General features: G+C 45.4%; 1 protein-coding gene across 1 annotated transcript in view; it reads right to left on the reverse strand.

Annotated features, from left to right (window-relative positions):
* Positions 1-25,761, reverse strand: part of IQCA1L (IQ motif containing with AAA domain 1 like) — a 1,829,164-nt gene that overhangs the window by 1,473,622 nt on the left and 329,781 nt on the right. The window lies entirely within an intron of this gene.

Raw genomic sequence — 25,761 nt, forward strand, 5'->3', positions numbered from 1 at the left:
GACACTGACATCTATATAAACAGAGTAATGCAACTGTGAAAGAGTTATACTAATACAGTAGTCTGGAAAGGTTCACAACTGTTGCTGTCCAGGCCAAGCCCTTCAAATTGTACAATAGTAAAGACAGACTGGGCCACAGGATACCAAACTATTAACAGTAAGTAATGCAGGTGTATAGTTCAGCAGCCTCTATCTACACTCTGTACAAAATCACTAGCTGGTAAAGACTTCAGTTGACCAAATGGGATGTAACTGTTACATAACAAGGCATAACTGACACCATCACAAGCGCACTGACAAACAGAAGAATCTGTATTGCAGGAGGTAGTAGGCCTGCATTAACCCAATTTATGTAAGTAATGTAAATATAGGTGAAGTGTATGGTAGTGTACATCCATATACCTTAAGGCAGCGCAACCCTGATACCCCCACATTTTTTAACAGCCTAGGTTATTCATGGTGCATCCCCCCCCGACTCAATAATACAGGGCCATATACCCTGATTACACACACCGGCCCCTGGATTGCATATGGGCACACATGTATTGTGCAGGTGAAGCCCACACATATATGGCCTCAGCCCCAATGTATGTGTGGGCGATACAACAGCAGTGGACTGATAGCAGCAATGGCAGTGTGATATACTCACAACCCACTACAGAACAACCCCTGACAGCATGTCATATGTGGAAAGCTTGGTATGTAGGTGGAGGACAGAGGCTGGAACACAGGCCCATATGTGGAAAACTGTTGCCATACACTAAGCAAGTCACTGGTGTTACAGGATAGTCTGCAACATACCCTTAGTCAGGGAATTGAGGTTAGAAACATAAATGCATATAGCCATGTACTGATAGCACTCAACACACACACACACACACACACACACACTGCCAGTGAAATATCTGACACAGCACCTGTATGGTGGACAGACAAAACATGATAGGCACACCTCTGGCCACCAAGAGTATAGGCCCACAGTTGAGATCTATGCAGACAGGCACTCTGTAACACCAGTACTATACAAAGCATAACACAACTCTACTCACACTCTGTCTGTAGTTCTGGAACCTTCTACAAATATGAAGCTGGCCTGAGTGTGCTGGTCCTCCTGTAAGAGGTAGTGCTACCTGCTGTCTGTAACACTGATGCCCACACACAGGAAGGATGTCTATCACACAGGAAAGGTAAAGGGACCACGCCCACATGATGTGGGGATTTATAGTAGGTGGTCGCCATAACAGTGGTAATTGGAAGTACTACACAGCAAGATGCATGCAGTTAGCAAGTAGAGGACACTGATTGGTGCAGAGGCCATCACCTGATCATGTGCATCACCTACTAAAGCCAGGCTGCAATCTATTCAAAGCAGCTCAATCCATTTACTGGAGAGAGAGAGAGGAAGAGAAAAAGAAAAAAGAAGAAAAACAACAAAGCTCTTCAAACAAAAAGCTGACATCACAGGCATTTAGCCAGCTCTCATTCAACAAGACATCATTCCCACAACAGGTATGTGAGGTATATATATATATACATGTAATAGAATGTAGTACCTGGTCCATCATAATGGGATAGATGATTTGGAATGATTTATATGTGCCATCAGGTGTTGTTGTGATGATGGTCAACTGAACAGCTGCTATGGACAATAATGCCTGTCCCTGTGTGTAGTGGGCCATAGCCATTAGCTGTGCAGGTCAGCACTGACAGACAAGATGTAAGCCATCATAGTGTGTGTTGTGTAATGGGAAGTATGTATATTACATGGCCAATAGCTGGTGGTGAACGCAATGCCATTATGATGGACATGTAAGACTCATGGCCCACCCTGGCAAGATATTCAGGTGAATCTGTAATGTAGCATGCCAGAATGCCATAGGTGTGTAATAGGGTTACCTGCAATTGGCTCCTACATATACCCCCCTAATCTCAGGCTGTGTCCATATGTGCACCTGTCTGTGTTGTAGCAAGGCAAAACAGTGCAGCTGTGCAGGAAGGTGTTGTGAGATTGTGGAGTTGATGTCTGAATGTACTCCACATATAGGTATGCATATCTGTACATATGTCACATATATAATAAGTAAAGATATATATGTATATCAGCATGTATGTCCAGAAATATACATATACCCATGTGAAGACATACATATATATATATATATATATATATATATATATATATATATATATATATGTGAACATATATATGAAGTCACATATATCTACACACATATAGATAAATACCAATATGCAAATGTCTACATCTGTACAAACACACAGACATATGTATGGTAAGACATGTCCCCTATATCACTACCACAGTGATGTGTGCTATGTGCGAAGCAGCATCACACATAGCAATACAGACAGATATCTACAGCAGGCAGTGTGTGCACCATGGATGGGTATGTCACATTTTAGTCTTGTCCTAGCACCACAATGTCCCCGCCTGTGAGGTATGTAATGGGAATATGGGGAAGTATGGCAGATACACACATGGAGGTGATCAGGATTGGTAGATATCGAGGACAGCCTACAGGGTTGGTATGTGACACATGTGGTGGGTAAACACCGTGGATGGTGTGTGTGGTCTGTGATGTGGATGCCCCATGGTCCCCAATATGGCAACAATGGGAACAAGGCTCCCAACAACTCCTACTCACAACAGCAGTCCACTTCCTGAAGGTGCCAGGTCTGGTGGTTGACCAGGAAGAGCATGTTGGTTGTGTGAATGTGTATTGGGTGCCTCAGATGGATGTAGCATATACCTCATGTGTCTGTGGAGCCTGGTATGGAAAAGACCCTAGACCTGAGCTCAGGGGACAGGGACAATTTGGTTTGTGCCAACATCCCCTGAGTGGTTCTACCTGATGGTATGGCTGTAACAGTACACAAGGAGGCCCCAGGTTGGTACACACATGTGATGTGGCCTGGTGTCCTGGTCAGATGGGTGTGGAGAGGTCGGTCAGCTGGCCAATGGAACATATACATGTTATTGTGTCACTGTCATAGTACATATGTTGGTAGTAATAGTCTACATAATCTCGGTACATGTCCAGCAGCATGCATAGAACCCCCTCCTATAGCACAGATTGTCAGATGCGCAGCAATCTCAGAGCGTCCATACCACTGGCATATATGTAACCATAATGGCCCTGACAATGGCATGCAAGTAACATGTTAGTGTCCACACAGGGGACATGGCTACAATCACATAGCAGAAGGTGTGGCACACTACTCAATCTGTCCAAATGGTAGTTAAGCTGTAGCCATACCTAATGAGTTGTGTGTATAGTCCTTTGAAGCTGATACGGTAGGGGGTGGGGGTAACAGAGATGTGTATTATGAACTGTGGTAACATTGCCATATGAGTAGCTCAGGCCTATTCCCATCCTCAAGTTTTTCAAGCATGATGGCACACATCTGTTTCCCAGCATATTCCACAGAGGAGAATGACATAATAATAAACCACCTGGTACTGCACTACCAGGTCCTGTTTGGCAGGTCAGCACAGGAACAGCAGGAGCAGACCGCCCTGTTGAACGATCTCGTCCACAGGGTCAATGATGTCAGCCTGCATAACCGCAGTTATGAGCAGGTCCAGCATCATTGCAATGACCTGCTTCACAATGCCCATCGGCGTGCTGCCACAGTCTGGGGGGATCACCTTGTCACAAGGGGGGCCATGCCATCCATCCCCCCTGACACATGTGGAGGATCTCCTGGCCAGCCTCGTGCACCTGCCCATCCTGAACAACATCAACCACTGGACCCCTTTGTGGAAGTGGGTGCTACCCACTGAACAGCTGAGGAGCATGCAGGTAAGGACACAAGGCACATCAGTAGACCACTGTTGTGTAAATATCTGCAGTGGTACATGTAGATCATGCATATCTGATATGTTATACAAATAATGTGTTGCTGCATTGTAGGGATAAACAGATGTCCAGATCTGGTAGTATTGTGTGAATTTAAAGTAGATGTATGGTAGTACTGAATCCAGCTTGTAGCAGTGCCACAGGTGTGGGTACTGACATTGCATCTCTCACCCACTTATGTAGGTCCCTCCAGGGTAACAGCAAGGCAGTGGCCTGAAGCTGGTGAGTATGTCTTATGTAGATGCATGCCAGCACATCAGACATGTAATGGTGATGTAATATTCCATGCACACATCTAACACACCTACCCTGAATGCATGCTGTACATGTGCATGTATTGTTGCTTGAAATGCATGGTCTCACAGGGGCAAACATGATGGGGTATTGAAAGGGTATATCACACACCTGCATGACAACTAACATCCTCTTATTGCAGAATGTGTCCACAAGGGGTAACATACTGTTGGTAGACATGGCCTACAGTAGTGGCATGTTCTGGACAACACCCATAAACAGTGCAACACCAGTGTACATACCTGTAGGGCAATGCCAACTGCTGCTGAGATACACTATGGCATATGACTCCAAAACAGAGCTCAATGGGCTAATAGAGCATATGACATTACACTAGTCCACATTATCAGCTGGGTCTAAGCTGCAACATGTGGTGTGCGGTGTATGGGACACTGCAAGCTGACACATATATGTAGGGCTTACCTGTCATGCATCTGCATAAATGCTGGGGAGGGGTCTCAGCATGAAACACCAGGGCACTGCAGCAGGGATCCTAAGGATAGTAGGAATGGCTCTATCTGCATATAGTCAGGGCCAGGACCTGTGGCAGCTGTAACCCTACCCACACTGCAATAGTGACGGCACTGTGTGAACACCATGGGATGTGCACATAGTGGACTTTGCAATCATGCAGAATAGGGGACATGTGTAGGGTAGGCTGAACATAAATTGCCAATTGTGGAAGGCCCACGCTGGTATACCCATGCCATGAGCAGTGACTGCTGTAGTACACACAACAAGAGGTGTGATAAACCATCATGATAAGGGTGTGCATACACATCCCCACATGGTGTGTATGCATTGCGGTCAGCAGCCGCACATCTACCACAATCTGTAGACACTGCATATGAATGTACAGGACATATGTTACATAGTGGGGTGTGTACAGCTAAGATCTGCAGTGCTGTGGTCCCATCCAGATCATGGATGTGTGTGTAAAAGCAATAAAGGTGTGTACACCCCCCATAGCCATGGTATGCTCTTATGGTTGTCAGTGTAAGCATTTCTGCAGTGGCCATACATGGTCTGTTGATGATGACAGCTGTAAATCAGGCATCTGGGATTCACCAATGACAACAGTCCACATATCATCCCAGGTATGTGTTGCTGAAACACATAGGGGCTGTGAGAGGTACAGCTGGCATAACTGACACGGTACTACACATTCCGCAATGGGTTGGACACCTGTGAGTTGTGGGGCACAGTACATAGCAGGGTGCAGAACAGGTGCACAGCAATAATGTGTACATTGGTGCAGAGGTATGCAGGAGAAGGGGCATCACCTAGTCACAGCACATGCATCATACACATGTATACTGCTGCTAGCATGGTGTGAGTATAGCTGAACTGCATGTTGTTCTGTACCATATGTTCTGCATGTTGGCAGATGGGTAATTGGAGGACTGTGTGTACGATCATTGTGCATCCTCACCTGTATGTGTGTGTGTCTGTGTGTGTGTGTGTGTGTGTGTGTGTGTGTGTGTGTGTGTGTGTGTGCGTGCGCACATCCTGGTGGTTATTTAGTTTGCCTACATGCTCACTCTGGATAAGATGTGGGAGGTAGATACATGTATGATGTGTGTGTGCATGTGTGTGTTTGTGTGTGTGGCCATGTATGCACGTGTGATTGTTGGGTGTTCCTATGGCTGTACCCCCCTTTGAGACCTTGCAGTACATGGGCATGGAGTGCTACATTGCACACCAGGAATACCTGTCATGTACTCACAGGACAGCAAATAGTATAATATGGCCTGTAGCTTGGATTGGGCATCAGCCCACATATGCAGCTCTACAGATGCAGTGAGGAAGTAATAGTCAACACCAGGGAGTGTATTCACATATTACAGCTGACACTTGATGGGCTGACGGAGCAGCATATCTGGCATGTACTGACCATTACATACACATGACACACACCAGTGGGAGCTATTATGGATACAACATAGTAGCCCACACATATAGGGGCCATGCACATCATTCCAGCCATACAGAGGGTGCATATTGAATGACAGCATTGCGGCCATGTTGTTCCATTACACACAGGTCAGGCAAGTAATGTAGCCACATGCCTTGTGTTGTGGTCGCTTTTGTGGGCATTTGGAGGACTGTGATGTTAATGAATGGTAGCAATGTGTGTATGTAAACAAGTGTGATGCAGAATGGGGTAACACATGGACATATACGTGGGGCTGTCTGTAAAGGCATGGACAGGTAGGTAGTATGGAGATGTGTGTGTGTGTGTGTGTGTGTGTGTGTGTGTGTGTGTGTGTGTGTGTGTACTGTTAAGTAATGGTGTACAGATTTTAATGTGCAGTTATTGTTTTCCCCCACAGATAGCGAGGTGGGTCAGGGTCCCTCCTGCACCCAATCTGAAGTAGGTGTCCATACAGACATTGATGATGATGATGATGATGATAATGGTAAGGCACAGGTGGGGTTGTCAGGGGCCGACACTGCGCCAACATTTGACATCCCCCTTTTAGCCACCCTACCCCCCGCACACAGTTACAGTGCCTATACACACCCCAGCACCAGTGGCCATAGCAGAGAGACAGCTGGCATTCAGTGGCAGTGCACGGGAAAGTGTGGTAACCATGCCTACTGTGTCCAGTCACAGCAGGCATAGCCAGATGTCCGGCAGGCTGCCACATAGGAGAATGTTCCAGGGTGCTCATGGTAGGGGTGCTGGACATCATGCCCCTGGCATAGGCAACATAGCTGCAACCGGCAGACGCATGTTCCAGGCTGTAATGGTGATGCAGGCACATATTGAGCATTACACCAGACAGGGCCTTAGGCTGCAGAGGGCTGCACTTGCTACTTAGGTGATAACCTCCGTGAAGTAATGGCTGCCATCCCTGCTTCTAACAAGCAAGCAGATAGACGGCATGATGAGCTGATGGCCCTCATCAGCCATGGTGTGTCCATGTTTCGACATGTGGTGGGGATGCAGCAACACCCACGTGGATGTGGCCCAGCAACACCAACAACTGGCACTCAGCATGGGCATGCTAGGACACCAAGAGGCTCCCGCAGTGGCAGTAGCAGCCCCAGCAGTGCAGGTGTGTGTGTGCTGTACACACCACAGCAGGCCACGTGCACATGGTCCTGGCCAGTCCCGGGACGGATGTGGTACCAGTGGACAAATGTCATCAGCAGGTGAGAGTACTTCAATGCCTATACATGCACGTGCCCATGGAACCCCTGACAGGCACAGTCCATGTTTTCATGGCCAGAGGCAGTGAACTGCATATCCTTCCAGGTATGGTCTGCAGCTGTCCATAAATACCTGTGTAGGGCAGCCACAAGGCAGAACTGTGTACATGCATACCCACACACTATGCAAACACACCTAGGGCACCTCATACCAACACACACTACATCACCTCAGCCAGCTCCCCAGAATGCACCCTTCATCCACACACATGGTGTCAAATGTATGGCCCACCCTCAGCCTCTGGCAGACTGACACCACACCCTGTGCATATGATGATACCTGTGCCCCATCCCTGTTATCCATACCATCGATGCAGGGACAGGCTGATATGGTTCTGATGCACAGGGTGACTGCACACCAATGTACTACAGTCCTGCAGTGTAACATGTAGTAGGGTGTAGAGTGTGAGGCATAATTGGTGGTAGTGTAGCCATCCAGCAATGATGCCTTCTAGCTGTTAGTAACACTGCTTGGTTGTGGTACCTAAACTGATATGCAAGTGTGTTGTAGTGTAGATGTATCAGCATGAGAATGGTCTGCAGTCATAATGCACAATGGGGTATGTCACTGTGCTGACACCATGGGAGTGATATATCTGGGGTACAGTCGAACACATTTCACAGGTTACTATACCAGGTATTGCCTGTGCCACATGGACAGGTGGCCCGCTGAGGTGTGTATACCCTGCAACCTGATGTAGACCCATCTACATATACACACACACTGATACTTGCCAATACTGGGACTAGACCCCTACCTAGCAATGTTGTGATACTGACATGTGTGGTCTACATTGCACAAACACTGCCTTAACCACTCTGTATCCACTAGACCCTGTTCTTGCCAGCAACAAAATGAGCAGCCCTTGCAGGTCATGAAATCTGGGCCATTTACACTGAAGTCACAACACATGACCACTACGCCATGACTGCTGTGGGGACAGCTTGTTGTGTTACCAGTATAGCTGTTATTACCCAAATTGAGTGGTATTGAACATTTGCCTTTATCTCCTAGATTGTTTAGTCCTTGTCATTAATATGACTGTTGCATCACATATGTTGTTTTATCATAATGTACACATAGCAGATACATATGGTGGGATACATGTGGGAGGGTATACGCAACTGTGACGTTTACTCATGACAGGTATATGGTTGTATACATATAGGTGCATAGATGTCTACATGTACATACACAGGTATACACATACATATGTCAGTATACACATCTGTACAGTGCTGCATATATATGGCCATGTGTACACCTCTTCGTATGTACATATGTGTACATATCTATACATATATGTATCTATACATATGTGTATACATAGGTATATATATATATATATATATATATATATATATATATATATATATGTGTGTACGTGTATATAGCTATATATGTGTGCACATCCTATGTGTACAGATATGCCTAATTATGTTGGTATATATTTAGATATCTGTGACTATATGTGCATACATATTTATACCGATATACCTACTACTGTCAATATATCTGTAGATATCCATACGTTTATGTGCATATGTATCACTATCTGTATATGTGTAGACATATATTGCTCTGTATATGTATATATCTGGGTGTGTATATGTATATCTATGTACATATACATACCCATCTATATATGTCGATATGTATATGTGTAATCATAGATATATATCTGGATGATTATATGTACAGATGTTCTCACCATATGTCTTGGACACGGAGTGGAGACCTGTCCCAGCCCCTATAGCCCCAACGTTGTAGTGCAAGTGGATGTCAGGCATGTATAGTAGGTATATTGGCAGACTATTGCTACTGTACTTGGGATTGTCTACACAGACATGGTGAGTGTGGGTGGTCACATCTGCTTTCCACATGTGTGCCATTGGCTACTGACAGATATCCTAAGGACATCTTGCTAAAGTACCACTGCTAGCATGTAATGCCCCCATGGAGTGCAGCACAGATATTGGCCAATATATGTGGACATTCTGAAATAATCTTTACAATCTGGAGGCATACACAGAAACCCTTATTGCTAAACATGTGTACCATGCATGACAATATAGATGTTAACAGCCATGTAGATGGGTATAACACATAATGACTGGTATACATATGCCACCATAGGTTAGAGATTCACACACCCCTTTCTGGCCTGACACATAATAACTGCTGGTACAGGGGTGCCATGGCCACATACTACCCATTACATAGTGACATACATGTGTATCGCAACCCACTGCTCTGTCTGACATACATGATTAAGGGAGACCTGGCAGCAGTACATCCAGCAAGTATCTCCACATGACATCTCACTGGATAAGTACACTAAGCTGCTAAACATGTAACAATGCACTGTGCAGGCTACAGGCAGATTGGCTCAACACTGGCCAACATCTCCTATGGGGGAATGCACATGTACCTGCATATATAGCAGGCTCTGCAGGCATGTCACACCACAGGCTAAGATACAACTGTGTGAAGGTGCATAACCACATACAATGTGAACAGAGCCACAGCCACATATGATAAGCTAGCATAAAAGTACAGTATATGGACTATCTGCTCAACAACATCCTCATATGTGCCACTCACAGACTAACCCTACATATACTGGGTTGCTACACAGTATGGTCTGCTGTCTGTCTGTTGTATGGGACATGTGGGTGTATGGCCCTAAAAACATGTAAACCAATATGGTAACATACAGTGGAGCAGCATGTAACATCAAATAGAATGGGACCTATAACAATGACACCTACCACAGTCTGTACACAGGCTAAAGAACATGTTCACAATACACACACTGTCGACAGTCACCATAGTTACACAGACCACAGTACTGTACAAACTATCACAAATTGTCCCGGTAATGTCATCAAATATTACCCATACTGTACATAACATGTGTACCAGTCTGATATCTCCCTGGCTTGCTATCAGATATGATGACACTAATGATGGTGTACAGCGCACATGCACCTCTTAATGCACGACATATGTACAAAGATTGACAGAGTTGTGGCTGGAAGCACATACACAGGGCCAATACTGACATGTTGCTGTGATAACCTCATACATGTACTGTCATAACAGGGTTTGTTACAACATGTGTCCTATGAGGGATATGAAGTCAGTAACTGTCAGGGCTTTCACCATCTACAGACTGCAATCCTCACACTACCTTCTGCAGTTCTCAGATATGTGCTCTGTGGGTAACACATGACACCAAGGGCACAACACACTGCCCAGTCTGCAGATGACCCTGCAGATGCGGATTCCTCATAAACACAGTACTGACATGGCAGGTATTACAACATGTAGGACAGCCATATCCACACACACACTGTTAAACCAACATTGCTCCACATGCAGTATAACAGCACTTACAGTCTGTAGTCAGGCCAGGCACATCCCCCTCCTGTGTGTTGCCCTGTTTCCACAGTGTAAGTTGTTAGAGGTAAATCCCCAATCCATTGGAGATGCATTTTGCCAAATGACAGATATAGTTCCTGCCCACAGTGGATGTAAAGGGCCAACATCAAAATGATGTTCCTAGATATTGGAGTGTGTTACAATGCAATTGGCTATGGGAATGTTACCGCAGCTGTCCATATGCACTCAGCTAGAGGAGGACTGCAATTTGTGCACAGGCCATCAGCTGATCATGACCATCACTTACAAAACACAAGCTGCTGCCTAGCAAAGCAGGTGTACATCCCACATCCACCAGAGAGGGTGTGGGCGGGACAGACAGAGACAAAGTATGTCAGGGAAGGTGTGGGTGAGTAAAACTTAAGCATGTTTGTGTCACACACCTACCAGTATGAGGTTTAAAACACCTGAGTGACTATGCATAGCTATCACATGTGTATGCAGTTATTGCATGCGCCACATAGCTTACATGTTGGTAAGCTGTCCAGATGTGTATGTGCTGGTGAGTGACATCTGCAGCACTGTTGCAATACAGTAGGTGTAGCACATGAGCCTGTCCACATGACAGGTGTCAGTGTCAACATAGCCACAATCTGTAAGGGACTCATACACATTGCCACACTTGGCAGGGTAATGAATACACTTCCTAACCAGTTACCTTGCCACAATACAGTAATGCATAGGTATCAATTGTCCCACAGGGGTTATCCTGGGGTTCTATGGTCAAAGGGTATGTGACAGTGTCTGACGTTAGAGAGCATGCTTCAGTATGCCAATGGGGGAGTTACTGGGTGTGAATATGGTTGGAAGCATCATGCACCACACACACAGACACAAGGTGCTAGTACCGGCGTGCATGTGTGCATTGCTTCATGGGTGTGTATTGGTTGATGGTGCCAGACAGCTGTACAAGGTGAGGTGAGGGGTATACCTTGGCATCAGGCCACATGAGAATGGTCTGCATTATGGCTAAGGGGTGTAGTGTCCGGAATGGACCACACAGGTGGGTATAGTATTCACCATCCAGCCTCCTGGGTTACTATTGTGCATGGCCAGTGCTGTGCAATGCTTGGCATGTATGTGTTCTATACACAATGACATGGACAGTGTTTTGGATGTGCACATGTCCCACATTCATGTACAGTGGCATGTGGAAGTGTACCTGGTTTGTCTTGCCCATGTTGTGTACACAGAATGTTATCATCAGATGTGACAGCCCCGTCCTCATGTGGCGAGGCTAGGTAATGGACAGCTGGTTGACCCTGCACCTACATTGATAGCATGCTACAGGTATTCCCTGGTGTCAGTGGCATCTGTCTATAAAGCGCATGTGTGTAAGGCATGGTATGTCCTTTGTGGATCACATTTGATAGCACCAGAGTTGTTGCAGGCATCCAGTGGGAAACATACTGAAGGCGCACTGTCTGCAATTATGTGCTTATTGTACTGATGGACAGGGTGCCATAGCCTCTGTAGGCCACTGCATTCACACCATAGTTACTATCAGTCGCTAATATGCAGTGTACTACACACATCTTGTCTGTTGCCTTGCCATGTGTGCGTGTATGAGACATGGGTTGAGAATGTGCTCTGGGTAATACTGGGTTGTTAACTGTGATTGCCTGGCCTTGATGTCACATGTATGAGTATGGATATGCACCCCAGCCTCTCGGCTATTTCACAGCTGCTTTCCCTATACAGTAGACATTGTGATATGTACTAAGGCCACCATATAAGAAAATTGCAAAACCCGTTACACATTGGGCCCAGGTGTCACACACACACACACCCTCCTCCACACAGGTTTGGAGATACAAACACACATGTGCACCCTCCTCTACACAAGTTAGGAGGTACAAGCACACATGCACCTGTCATGTCCAGGAGTAGAACCCCTACCTAACTAGTTTATTACACTACAGCACTACGCAGTTATAGTATACTCCAAGGTGATTACTGCAGTACTCCTTCCCCAAAGGTGTATATCACATTGGCTGACATCAGCAAGATTGCTAAAGTAGGGCATTTGACATGTACTGAGTGTGACTACTCTAAAATGCATTGCTCCCTACACAGACAGTGAAACACACTCAGAACATCTAGAACTGCCATGGGTGGGTATAGAACCAAACCAGAGTTCTGAATCACACTACAGCAGTACACAGTTATGGCACTCGCTATGGAGATTACTGGGCTACATCATTCCCAGAGGTGTATTTCGGGGTGGATCACATCAGCAGCCTTACCAAGGTACAGCATTTAAATTGAAGGGGGTGTACCTACTCTGAAAACCATTGCTTTCTACACAGACAGACAAACACACACAAACAGTTGCCAAGGCTGGGGTTGGAACTCTTATGTAAGGAGTTTATCTTACTACAGCAGTACACAGTTGCAGCATGCACCATGGAGATTACTGGCCTATTATTCCCCAAAGGTGTATTTCACAGCTGATGACATTGGCACACTTGTCAAAGTGGACCATTGGAGGTTTTAGTGTCTGTGAATGGACTCAAAAGCATTGCTCACTACACTGACAAAGGAACACACACACAAACACACATCCACACTTGCCATGTCAGGGAATAGAACATCTACCTATGTAGTTTATCAAACTACAGCAGGACGCAGTTACCGGACACACTACAGAAATTACTGGGCTAAAGCTTTCCAGAGGTGTATCACTAGGTGGATGACATCAGCTGCCTTGCAAAGGTTGAGCATTTGGATTGTGTGGAGTGTGGCTAGCCTAAAAAGGCATTGCTCTCTACACAGACAGACAGACACACACACTCAGTTGCGATGTCTGGGAATAGAACTCTTACCTAACTAGTTTATTACACTACAGCAGTATTCAGTTACAGGATGCGCTATGGGGATTATTGGGCTACAGCTTCCCAGAGGTGTATCACTAGGTGGATGACATCAGCTGCCTTGGAAAGGTTTGCATTTGGATTGTGGGAGTGTGGCTAGCCTAAAAAGCATTGCTCTCTACACAGACAGACACACAGTTGGCATGTCTGGGAATAGAACTCCTACCTAACTAGTTTATCACACTACAGTGGTATGCAGTTACAGGATGCGCTACCGGGATTACTGGGTACAGCTTCCCAGAGGTGTATTACTAGGTGAATGACATCAGCTGCCTTGCAAACGTTCAGCATTTGGATTGTGGGGAGTGTGGCTAGCCTAAAAAGCATTGCTCTCTATACAGACAGACAGACACACACACACTTGCCATGTCTGGGGATAGAACTCCTACCTAACTAGTTTTTCACACTACAGCGATACACAGTTATAGGATGCACTTTGGAGATTACTGGGCTACAGCTTCCCAAAGGTGTATTACTAGGTGGATGATATCAGCTGCCTTGCAAAGGTTGAGCATTTGAATTATGGGGAGTGTGGCTAGCCTAAAAAGCATTGCTCTCTACACAGTCAGACAGACACACACACACCCAAATACCATGTCTGGGGATAGAACTCCTATCTAACTAGTTTATCATACTACAGTGGTACGCAGTTACAGGACACACTATGCAGATTACTGGGCTACAGCTCCCCAGAGGTGTATCACTATGGATCCACTTTGAATCATCAAATGTTCAGAACATCGAAATTCTAATCATCAAGAACAGAACATCGATGTTCAGAATATCAAAGGTTTAAAGTGGAAGTGCCAGGTAAGTAAAATTGTAGAATTTTGGGTGTGTATGCAGAGCAGCAAGGTTCCCTGCATGTTGTGTGTGTGTGTGTGTGTGTGTGTGTGTGTGTGTGTGTGTGTGTGTGTGTGTGTGTGTGTGTGTGTGCCATGTGGGTGTTGGCATTGCAGGTAGGGTATGGGAAATCTCTCATTTCGCGCTACCGCATATAGCAGTAAATGGGAGATTTCCCTTACCCCACTGTAGTGCGATCTCTGAGTTGGAATATTAAAGTAGGGGGAGTGTGGGGGGTGCATGGGGGCAAAGCCCCCCTGCATAAAATAGTATTTGTAAGTGTTTTTGTTTTTGTGTGGTTCATTTTGAACCTTCGATGTTCTGAACATCAATGTTCTGGTCTTGATGATTAGAACGTCAATGTTCTGAACATTCGATGATTCAAAGTGGATCCATTACTAGGTGGATGACATCAGCTGCCTTGCAAAGGTTGAGTATTTGAATTATGGGGAGTGTGGCTAGCCTAAAATCTACACAGACAGGCAGACACACACACAAACACACACACACACACACACACACACACACACACACACACACACACACACACACACACACACACACACACACACACACACACACACAGTTGCCATGCCTGGGATTAGAATACTTACCTAACTACTTTATCACACAACAGCAGTACGCAGTTACAGGATGCGCTATAAAGATCACTGGGCTACAATCTTCCCAGAGGTGTATTTCTAGGTGGATGACATCAGCAGCCTTACCTAAGTTGTGCATTTAAATTGTTGGGAGTGTGATTACCCTTAAAAGCATTGCTCTCTACACAGTCAGACAGAGACACACACACACAGACACACACACACACACACACACACACACACACACACACACACACACACAGTTGCCAAATTTGGGATTCAAAGTCCTGCCTAACTAGCTTATCACACTACAGTAGTACACAGGTATGGGATGTGCCACGGAGATTACTAGGCTACAACTCTCCCAAAGGTGTATTTCACATTGGATGACCTCAGCAGGCTTGTCATAGTAGAGCTATGGGGAGGGCAGTGTTTGTGCATGGGCCATTACCCATTCATGTAAGGGTTGACACGCCACAAGCGGACACACACAGGGTCATATTTCACAGGTACGTGTATACAATTGCTAGAAGGCTACTTTCTTGTAAAGTCATGTTGCACAGCTGGCACGTGCACCCCATGTTCTGTAATGCTGACAGATACTGGTGGCTAGTATCTGCAGTGAGTGACATCTGCACCTCATGTGTTTGGGGACCTTTGGCTGTGTGCTGGGTGGGACAGGCCTGGATGGCTCCTTGTCACAGTCACCCTCTTCCACACATCTATGTCCATCTTCCTTTGGCTTATTATAGTGTGTTGTCCTTACATATATGTCTGTATTCCTATCCACTGTGTGTGCAAGACATGAGTGGTGTATACTGATGAGTGTCTGCACTAACAACTGCAAATGCCAGCTATGTCTGGTCCACGGGTGTTTGCAGACACGGCCTTCATTTGTTTGTGTGTGAGCATACCCAGTATGACCTTTCAGTATGTTGTTGCCTTACATTGCCTTCATTTCAAGTGTATGAGCATGCCCAGTATGCCCATCTGTATTGCATGAGTGGGTCAAGTCCAAGTAGTTTGTACTGCAGTGCTGACCTTTGTGTTGTACACCGACAGGTAGCATGCTTTCTCTGCAGGGTATCCATTAATCATTTGGCATTGACTGTTACTTGCATTTCTGCATAGTGGGGGGAGGCACACCTGACTGTTTCTACATCTCTACACAGGATTGGGGGGGCACACCTGACTGTTACTATATTTCTATGTAGGTTGGGGGGAGGGCACACCTGACTATTTCTACATTTCTACACAGGATTGGGGGGGCACACCTGACTGTTACTATATGTCTATGTAGGAAAGGGGGCACGCCTGACACTTGTACACATTTGCTGGGACTATACTGGTATGTCCGGTGCTCCATTTCAGTCTGTAGTCTTACCTATCATGATGGCCAGAGGCATACCAGTGTACCACAGATCGTGGCTTTGGTTGCCCTACATATTATTGTCTGACTTCCTATCCTTCAGAACTAACATCCCACTGCCTGCCCTGCTGTGGTCTGTCTGTGTAGGCCTGGGGGGAGTGGTTAACCATAGCCATCATTCTGGGGTCATGGCATAGGCTCTGTTTGGGTTTGTCTACACCTGTCCTATGACACTATTGTTGGATATGTGAACCGTCCTGACTGGCATGTGTATGTCATATGGACACACATGTCACTCAGCACATTTCCTGCAGAGGGTTCCGTCACCCTGTGTAATACTGGCTACTATGTTGACTCTAGTATGTGTTACAAATGTCTTGGTGCCACTATGGGTGTCTACTGTCTGCTGCCATAACATCCAGCCACCAATTCCCTTACATGCTTACATCCATACCATAGCTACAGGTAACAACACATTCTACTCCATATGGCAATTGGTAGGTTGATTGACTTACCTTGTGGGTGTGCCAGGCTTGCAGATGGTGTTGCTGGGCTGCCTATGTCAGATGCACATAGTACACTCCCTATACATGGTTGAGCACAGGTAGTGTCATGTTTGGCATCCCTTTTACTGTATATGCGAGTCAGAGAGAGAGGTGTCATTCCCTGGGTCCCTACTGTGTTAGTGCATGTGCTATGTGTTGCCTCTTTGCCAAGGCCAGGACATACTGGGCATGCCTCCTTCTGCCTACTGGGGCAGGCTCAGGTTGTTCCTCCTCTAGGTCACTCTGTGCCTGTGCAGGCCTTGGCATTGGTGGGGGGGGGGGCTGTGTGGCCCTGCCCCATGGTGTTCCTGCTGCAGCTGTTTCCACAGGATCATACTGTGTAGCATAGCACATACCATAATAATTTGGGTACATGTAGCTGGTGAATACTGCAAGGCTCCACTGGATGTGTCCAGACACTGGAACCGTGACCTGAGCATCCCAAACACATGCTCTATTATATGTCTGGCCTGTGCGTGTGCCTCATTATGGTGTTGTTGTTCAGGTGTGTGTGCATTTCTGATGGGTGTCATCAGCCACGGCTCCAGTGTGTACCCAGCATCCATCACTAGGTGGCCGTAGGGGATGTCCCCATTGGCAAATATCTGGTACAGCTGCATCAGATGCCATATGTGGGAATCGTCATAGCTTCCAGGGCAGCCTGCACACACATTCATTATAATGTCCTGGGCATCACACGGCCTGGCAGTTGATGGAGGGGTTGCCTCTGCGGTTGATATAGCCCCTACCCCGCTCACCAGGTGGTGCTTTTATGCATATGTGCATACAGTCTATAGCACACACTACCCCAGGGTATTCTGTTATTTGGTGGAAGAGACACATATGCTGGTCAACACCTTATGGGTGTTGAGGAAATATACATACTCACTGGCATGTGCTGACATGGCATCCAGGAACTGGTGGAATACTCTGGATGCTGATGCCTGTGAGATCCCCATGATATCCCCAGTTGTGCTTTGGGAGGTACCTGTGACTAGTATACCTATACCTACACATACCTTGGTATTCATTGGGATGGGTTTCCCTCAGTCAGTTTGGTGTGACAGGTGTGGCCAGCACAGCTCAACACATTGCTGTAGGAGGTCTCTCTCCACCCTATAGCTCTCCACTATCTCTAGCTCATGTAGCCCCTGGTAGGTTATCCTGTGTCTGTACACTCTTCTCCGTCTCCTCACTGTGGGTTGTTCGGTAGCATTCACATTCTCACCACCCTCACCCTCTTGCACATGTTGTTCTATGTTGCCTGCTGCAGCCCTTCTCATTTTGTAGGTTTGTTATTTAAAATTTCCCCGCTTGTATACACTGGTGGTGCAGAGTGTGGGAATAACCAGAGAGGAAGGTGTTTGCTTAGTTTATAGTAGTGTTCTGGGCTGGACTGGTCTGCTGCCTGTGTAATTGGCTGATCCTGATACATTTCACCTGCCAGCTAAGCTAGTTCTCCTTGATTACCTTGCTACTGCTATTTTCTCTACCCATTGCCTTCCTGTTTAAGGCGATGTGTGTGCCACGCAGAGTGCTCAAATGTGGTGCTGTTTCCTGGTTTAACCTCTTTTTTCTTCCTGTGCAACCCAGTGCGCAGCATGCACACCTGCTTAGGCTTTGTAAAGACTACCAGACAGGTTTAGACACACCGACCCTAGCTTAGCTGTGCTTAGCTAGGGGCAACCCCGAGCCACAGGGCTCCAGTCCGCTTACAGTATGCCTGACACCCCCCCCCCCGTGATGCCACCTATCTCCTAGGCTTGCACCCAGCTATTCCTACTCTTACACTGTTGGGACCTGCCTCACATCCTGGGGAAAACTGGGATTCACTATCCTTCCCCTCATTTGCATAGGATTGCCTGCTAATGCATAGTTACATGTCTCACACTGAGCCTCCCCTCTTAGCAACCACTACTGACTGGCCAGATTGTCTTCTGCCTGCCATTGACTTGCATGGCAGAATAGTGATTTTAGTTAGAATGCTTAATTTAGGTTCATTTTGTTATTTTCCCTCGATCCCGTTTGCGTGCCGCTGCCCTATGCTTAAACAGCTGAGATCAGCTAATAAAAATTAAAAGTTGATTTTTTTTTAAATTTTTGTATTGTTTGCAATGCCAGTGGCCTTATACATGGCTATTGGCATGCTTACTACATGATATGCAGCCTTTATTGGGGCTGTCATAGCTCCGTTTTGGATTTGCAGAACTGTACTCGGTTACTAGCCGAGTACATTTCTGCTGATTGCACTAGTCCTGCATGGACGGTCGCAAGGTTCCTGGATCGCAAATTCACCTCATTTCCACGGATTTCTTCTGCAAATGGGGTGATTTGCATACAAGGGCTTCGTCCATTCAGGATTAGTGCAGGAGCTCTCACGCATGCCCCCTGCAGGCTGTTCCTGGATCGCAAGGCAGACATATTGCCTGCTTGAGCTCCTGCACCGATATTGCACGCCGTGAAAGCTTTTGTGAATCTGGGGGTAAGAGTACCCCATTAGTGCAAGGTGTCAATGCTTTCCGCACATTCAGACCCACTGCACTAGATGAAGGCACTAAGGGCAGTGGTGTCTATATATTTGTAAAACAGAATTACACCTCTTTTAAGGAGGATAATGACCTGGAGCTCCCTCATGTTCAAGTTATTAACAAAACAGTTGATGCTTATGGTTATAAAAGACAATATCAGTATTAAGGACAATAATATGCAAAAAATGGCTTGCATGAAAAAATTGCTAGTGAAAATAGCCAGGATCAGAGAGAACACCTTCACCAAGAGACCAGTCACCAGCTGAGCACCCTTGGACTCTGTGCTGGGCTTGCTGCTGTTTAGCATCTACTTCTAGGAAATCAAGAGTAACATTCTAGGCCTCTGGCTCACCAAGTTCAGAGATTACTGTAAATTGGGAGCTATTATAGATTGCCCCAAGACACCATTATCTTGAAAAAGGGTTTAACATGGACATATGACTGGTTCTAAAGCCATGAACTAAAACACATTGCTAAAAAATGCATTATAATGTCTATCGGTAAACTGTTAATGCAAGTGAATTACTCTCTCAATTAAACACCCCCATGAACTGACCTAGTAGTAAGGGATATGGAAACACATGCAGGCAGCAGTCTGGCTTTTGATCAACACGTAGCTGAGATAATATGAATACCATTCTATGTCACCCAACTTATAGGTAAGGGTATTGCATCCAGATCCAAAGAAGTTATAGTACTATTCTATTCAACCCTTATTAAACCTATCATTGAATACAGTGCCCTCTTTGGCATTTTTCTTACCAGACACCTGAAATAGTTAGAATACACATAATGTTTTCCCATCAGGAGAGTTCAGGTAATAAATACCTTGTCCTGCATTGTTCGCCTAAAGGCTTTGTTACTGTATTCCATCTCTTACATGCTGCTGACAGGAGCTCTTTGTTTGCTTCACAGGGCTTTCACTGACCCAGCCCTGATAGATCTGTTGAACATGGGTAAAACAAATAGCACCAGAAACACTAGATCCAGGGATCTGAACTTCTCTTGTGACATAAGCAGTACATGGTGGAGGGACAGATATGTGTCCCAAGAAATCCATACTATGGAATAGTTTCCCTATCCATGTAAAACAGAGTTTGTCACTGACCCCATTCAAATGAAACCTTGACAATTGGAAATCATAAATTTACTCCTGGTCTGGTCCCCATGTCCCTTATGGACAGAAGTCATCAATAAGAAAAGTTTTATCCTAACTAACAACCCCCTATTACAAATCCTTAGCTACCTCCATACTAACATGCCCCCCATATAGACACACAGGATACTCTGGGGCCCTAATAGTTTAGGATGCATGGCTAGGCTTGTAAGGGCCCTAATGGTCATTTGCCTAGTAATGACCTATAAACCTATAAAAGTTATTCTGTAGAGATTGTCACATAACAGTCAAGGACAGTACAGTTGTATAAAATCTTACCATAATGGTAGATGTCATTGCCTTCACCACTGCAGTATTCATTACAAATGTGATTCCCTGCTGTGAAGCCCACCGTTTGGCCAGTTTACCAAAGTCTACCATTGCTTTAAGGTATGTTGAACATCACCTACACACTCCTTGCGTAGCGTAGGACATAAAGGTGACATTCAGGTGTACCACCCTCAGAAGTGATTGCCCCAATAGGAACAGCAGTCCAAGGAAAACCAAAGAGAACCTGCATATCCAGGAAGGAAAAAAAAAGACTAGGGGGATGGAGGGAGGGGAGTGAATACTGCAGCAATGAAGGCAAGGACATCTACTGTTATGGTAAGATTTTACACAACTGTGCTATGTCTTTACATTCACTGCTGCAGTATTCATTACAAAGAGTAGAGTGCCAAAACTTAAGAAGAAACGTGGGAGGAGGAAGCAGCAGCAGAACCCTCTAAGAAGCCATGAAGAATAGCATCAGCAAAACCAGCTCTAGCACTGGAGATACCATCCAAGTGGTAATGCTTGGTAAAGGTATGCACAGAAGTCCAGGTAGCAGCTTCAACAATATAAATAGTATCTAAGCCTTTGAAAAAAGCACCAGAAGAAGCCACATCCCTAGTAGAATGAGCCTTTATTAAAGAGGGAAGGCTCCCCCCATGAAAAGCATAACAAAAGGAAATAGCCTTTAAATCCAAGTAGAAATATTTTGCTTGGATACAGCCAAACCTAAAGATCTAGGATGAAATGAAGCAACCAAGTGGTCTGATTTACTGATAGCTTTAGGTTTAGCCAAATAAAATCTGAGCTATCTATGCACATCTAAGGTATGCAGCACCCTATCCCTGTCAGATTGTGGAGAGGGAAAAAAGTAGGCAAATTAATAGACTGATTAAGTGACAACTCATTAACCACTTTGGGCATGAAAGAAGGATTAGCACGCAAGGGCACTCTGTCCTCATGAAATATCAAAAAAGGTGGACAAACCATAAAAGCTTGCAACTCAGGCACCCATCTGACAGAAGTAAAAGCTAACAAAAGGACTGTCTTCCAAGAACAATGTTACAAGGAAGCTGAAACAGCAGGTTCAAAAGGAGCCTGAGTCAATTTTTTCAGAATAAAATAAGATCCCAGGGAGGAGGAACGGGAATTTTAAGGATGGCTTTAAGAAATTGCTTAGCCTCGAATCTATAAGCTAATGGGGGAGTTAAAGGCAGACAAGCAAAAAGAGCTGATAAGTGGGCCTTAATAGAAGAATAGGCCAAACCAGCATTGAGCAACTCACACAAATAAGAGAGAACCAAAGGAACACCCACAGAAGGTGGGTCCAGGTCACAAGAAAGACAAATAGAAAAGCTCTTCTATTTAGACAAGTAGGGATTCCTAGTAGTAGGTTTCCTGGCCTCCTGCAGGAGCTGTAGCATGTCCTCAGAAAAAAACTTGTCTATGAGGGATCAAAACCTATCACCCACAATGTGATTTGAAGTGTGGACAGGCAGGGATGGATGAGAGACCTCTTGTCTTGTGTAAGGAGATCAACCCTGTGAGGTAACTTGTGATGATTGCACTTGGCTAGATGCAGAAGTAGAGTGAACTAGTGCTGTCACGGCCAAAAGGGAGTCACCAACAAGATTTTGGGAGCATCCTGTTGAATCTTGAACAGGACTCTCTGAATAAGAGGAGGGGGAGGGAATGCATAAAGAAACATCTCCTCCCAAGAAAATGAGATGGCGTCCAACTTACATACCAGAGGTCCTGGGACACTGGCACAAAACAGAGGAAGTTGTCTGTTCAGAGGGGAGGCAAAAAGATTTACTTAAGGAGTACCCAACTGGTGAACAATATCCAGAAACACATCCCTATGAAGCATTCATTTGTGGGATTGAGTGAAGAACGTGCTCAGAATATCTGCCACAATGTTCTGACCTAAAGGAATATAAACTGCCTGAAGAGTCACTTGATACTTGATAGCCAGATCCCATAACAGAAGTGCCAGTTAGCAAAGAAGGTAAGATCTTGTTCCTCCCGTTTGTTAATATACCACATAACAGTGGTATTATCTGTGAAGACCTTGGGAGGCCCTGGACAGAAGAGAGAATGAAAGGTCTGAAAAGCCAGCATAAGAGCTCTCATCTCTTTGATATTGATGTGCTCCTTCTGCTGTTGAGCAACTACACTCCCTGAACCCTCACGGAGGCAAACATTGCTCCCCATCCCATATCTGAAGTGTCTGTGAACAGAGCCTGAAAGGAAAGAGGAGGTTGAAAAGGGAGTCCTGGATTCAGAGACAACTGCTGAATTTACCACACTGAAGCCACACCGAATTCAGAAACCACTGGAACTTCCTCATGTGGAGTTTGGCCAGAGGGAGCATCAGAATGGTGGAAGCCATGAACCACGGAGCTCTCAGAAATTCCCTGGCTGTAATGTAGGCCATGGGAAGAAGAGTTTGAAAGTAAGAAATGAGAGTTAAGGCCATTGGAGGAGGCAGGGATGCCAGCATTAACACTGTCTGCATCCTGAAACCCAGAAAAACATGATCCTGAGAAGGAGTCAGGGAAGACTTTTTGAAGTTTATTCTGAACCTCAGGCTCTGAAGAAGGGAAATGGTAAAACAAAGGTTTCGCAAAAGGACCTCTGGAGAGGATGCCTGAATCAGCAGGTCATCCAAGTAAGGAAAGATTTGGATCCCTTAAAGCCCACAAAAAGCAATCACAGGACAAGGCATTTGGTGAATACCCTTGGGCCAGTAGAAAGGCCAAAGGGCAAAGCACAGAACTGAAAATGTCAGAAAACAACAGAGAAACACAAAAATCTCCTGAAAAGAAGAAGGATCAGAATATGGAGATAAGCATGTATGAGATCCAGAGACACCAGAAAGGCCTGAGGGAGCAAGAGAGGAGCAAGGAAATGAAGGGGCAACATCCAAAAGGAAGGCACCTTCAGAAAGGTGTTTAGATGAGAGAGGTCTAGAACACGTTTCCAAGCACCTTCCTTTCTGGGCACTAGAAACATTCTTGAATAATACCCTTTCCCCCTTTGGGACACAGGCACCTCTTGAATAGTACCCTGAGACAAGATATCTTGAAGAACCTTGGGAAAAAGGAAGTTGTTCCTGAGGTGGCTGAGGAATGCCCATAAAAGGAGGATGGGAAACCCAGTCCATGGATTACCCCTGCTGTATGACTGACAGAGCCCAAGAATCCTGGGTGATTTGAAGCCAAAAGGAAGAGAAAGAGAAAGGCAAAGAGAAAGAGGAATGTGGCTGGGAACAGGTCAGATAGCACTTGGTTTGTCAGGAAAGGAATGCTTTAGAATTTCTGCAGTCTGAGTGGCCTTAGCAGGAGGAGTCCATTTACCACCCTTTTTACCTTTATTAGGACTGTGAGATTGCCTACGAACAAAGGCTGGCTTTAAAGGGTAGTTTCACTGAAATTTAGGAACAGGAGAAACAAAAACATGTTTAAACTCCTGTAAAGCCTTCCTCTTGTCCTGAATAAACCAGCAGCTGCTTCCCCAAACAAAAGTTTATTATCCAGAGGAGCATCCATCAACTTAGCCTTAATATCATTGGGTAAAGGTTGAAGCCAAAGTCAAGAATACCTCCGCAGGACAGAACCAAAAACAGCAGCCCTAGAAGAGGCATCTGCTGCATCATAACTACATTTGATAGAATGACAAACTACTTGAGAGGAAGTCCCAAGCAAGAAAAGATCAGAAGATTCACTCTGAGTCTGGAAGATCAGAAAAAAGCTGACAAGCCTGAGAAAGAAGAGCCAACACATACACTGAGATATGGGTCTGATAATTAATAGCCATTAAAAGCCTGGGTAGCTGAAGTATAATCCTTCTTACTCAGCCTATCCATGGTTCTACTGTCCTTGTCAGAAGGCAGTAACTTGGATGAAGGAAGCAATTGAGATGGCTTATCAGAGGCTACAGACACAACAGAGGGGTCAGCAGCAGGACATTTAAACAAAAAGGAACAATCCCGAGGCACCCTATAAAACCTATCAGACTTCTTGGGAGCAGGGGCCAGAGAATCTGACACTTTAGGGACATTGGAAAAAGCATCCAATAAAGCAGCCAAGACAGGAGGAATGGATGCAGATGTAGGAGATTGCATCTGCAGTAACTCATAGTACCTCTTATGGATATCCAAAACCTGGGCACAACCCCACTTAAAAAATCCCATCAGTCTAGAGATTGTGTCCCCAAAGGAAAGTTACTCAAAAGGATTATCTAGAGTATGGGAGTCCTCCTCCTGAGACCTGTAGTCTAAAGGAGAAGAAAGCTGGGTGGAATAAACAAGGGATTCCCCATTAAAATCCAAGTCTTCTTCAGAAGAATTCAATTCTCTGGGCCTTTTAGGGGAAGAAAAGAACCAAGGAGGAGCAGGAACCAAAACCCCTTGAGGTGGCCTTAATGACAGTAAAGCATTAAATAACCCCTGGGTAAAGACCTGTTACTCACTTTGTGGATCCCTAGGAGCAGAAGAAACATGATTCATTTTCTGTTTCTTTTTCAAGGGATGTCCATGCTAGAAACCTGAGAAAGTCATGACTCAGGACTGCATTCCACAACTGTAGTAGGAACTTCTGCCCTAAAAAGAAATTGCATATCCCCCCTAGACCCCTTGGAAACAATCAACTGTGGTTCCCCTGAACACCTAAAATGGACACCTGCAAAGCCTCATCTGACTTGCTGCCCAACAGATCTTCACCAGCCTCCAAGCCAGACAC

This window comes from Protopterus annectens, chromosome 3.part1 (assembly GCF_019279795.1).
Source record: "Protopterus annectens isolate FY-2018-M chromosome 3.part1, PAN1.0, whole genome shotgun sequence".
NCBI lineage: Eukaryota > Metazoa > Chordata > Ceratodontiformes > Protopteridae > Protopterus > Protopterus annectens.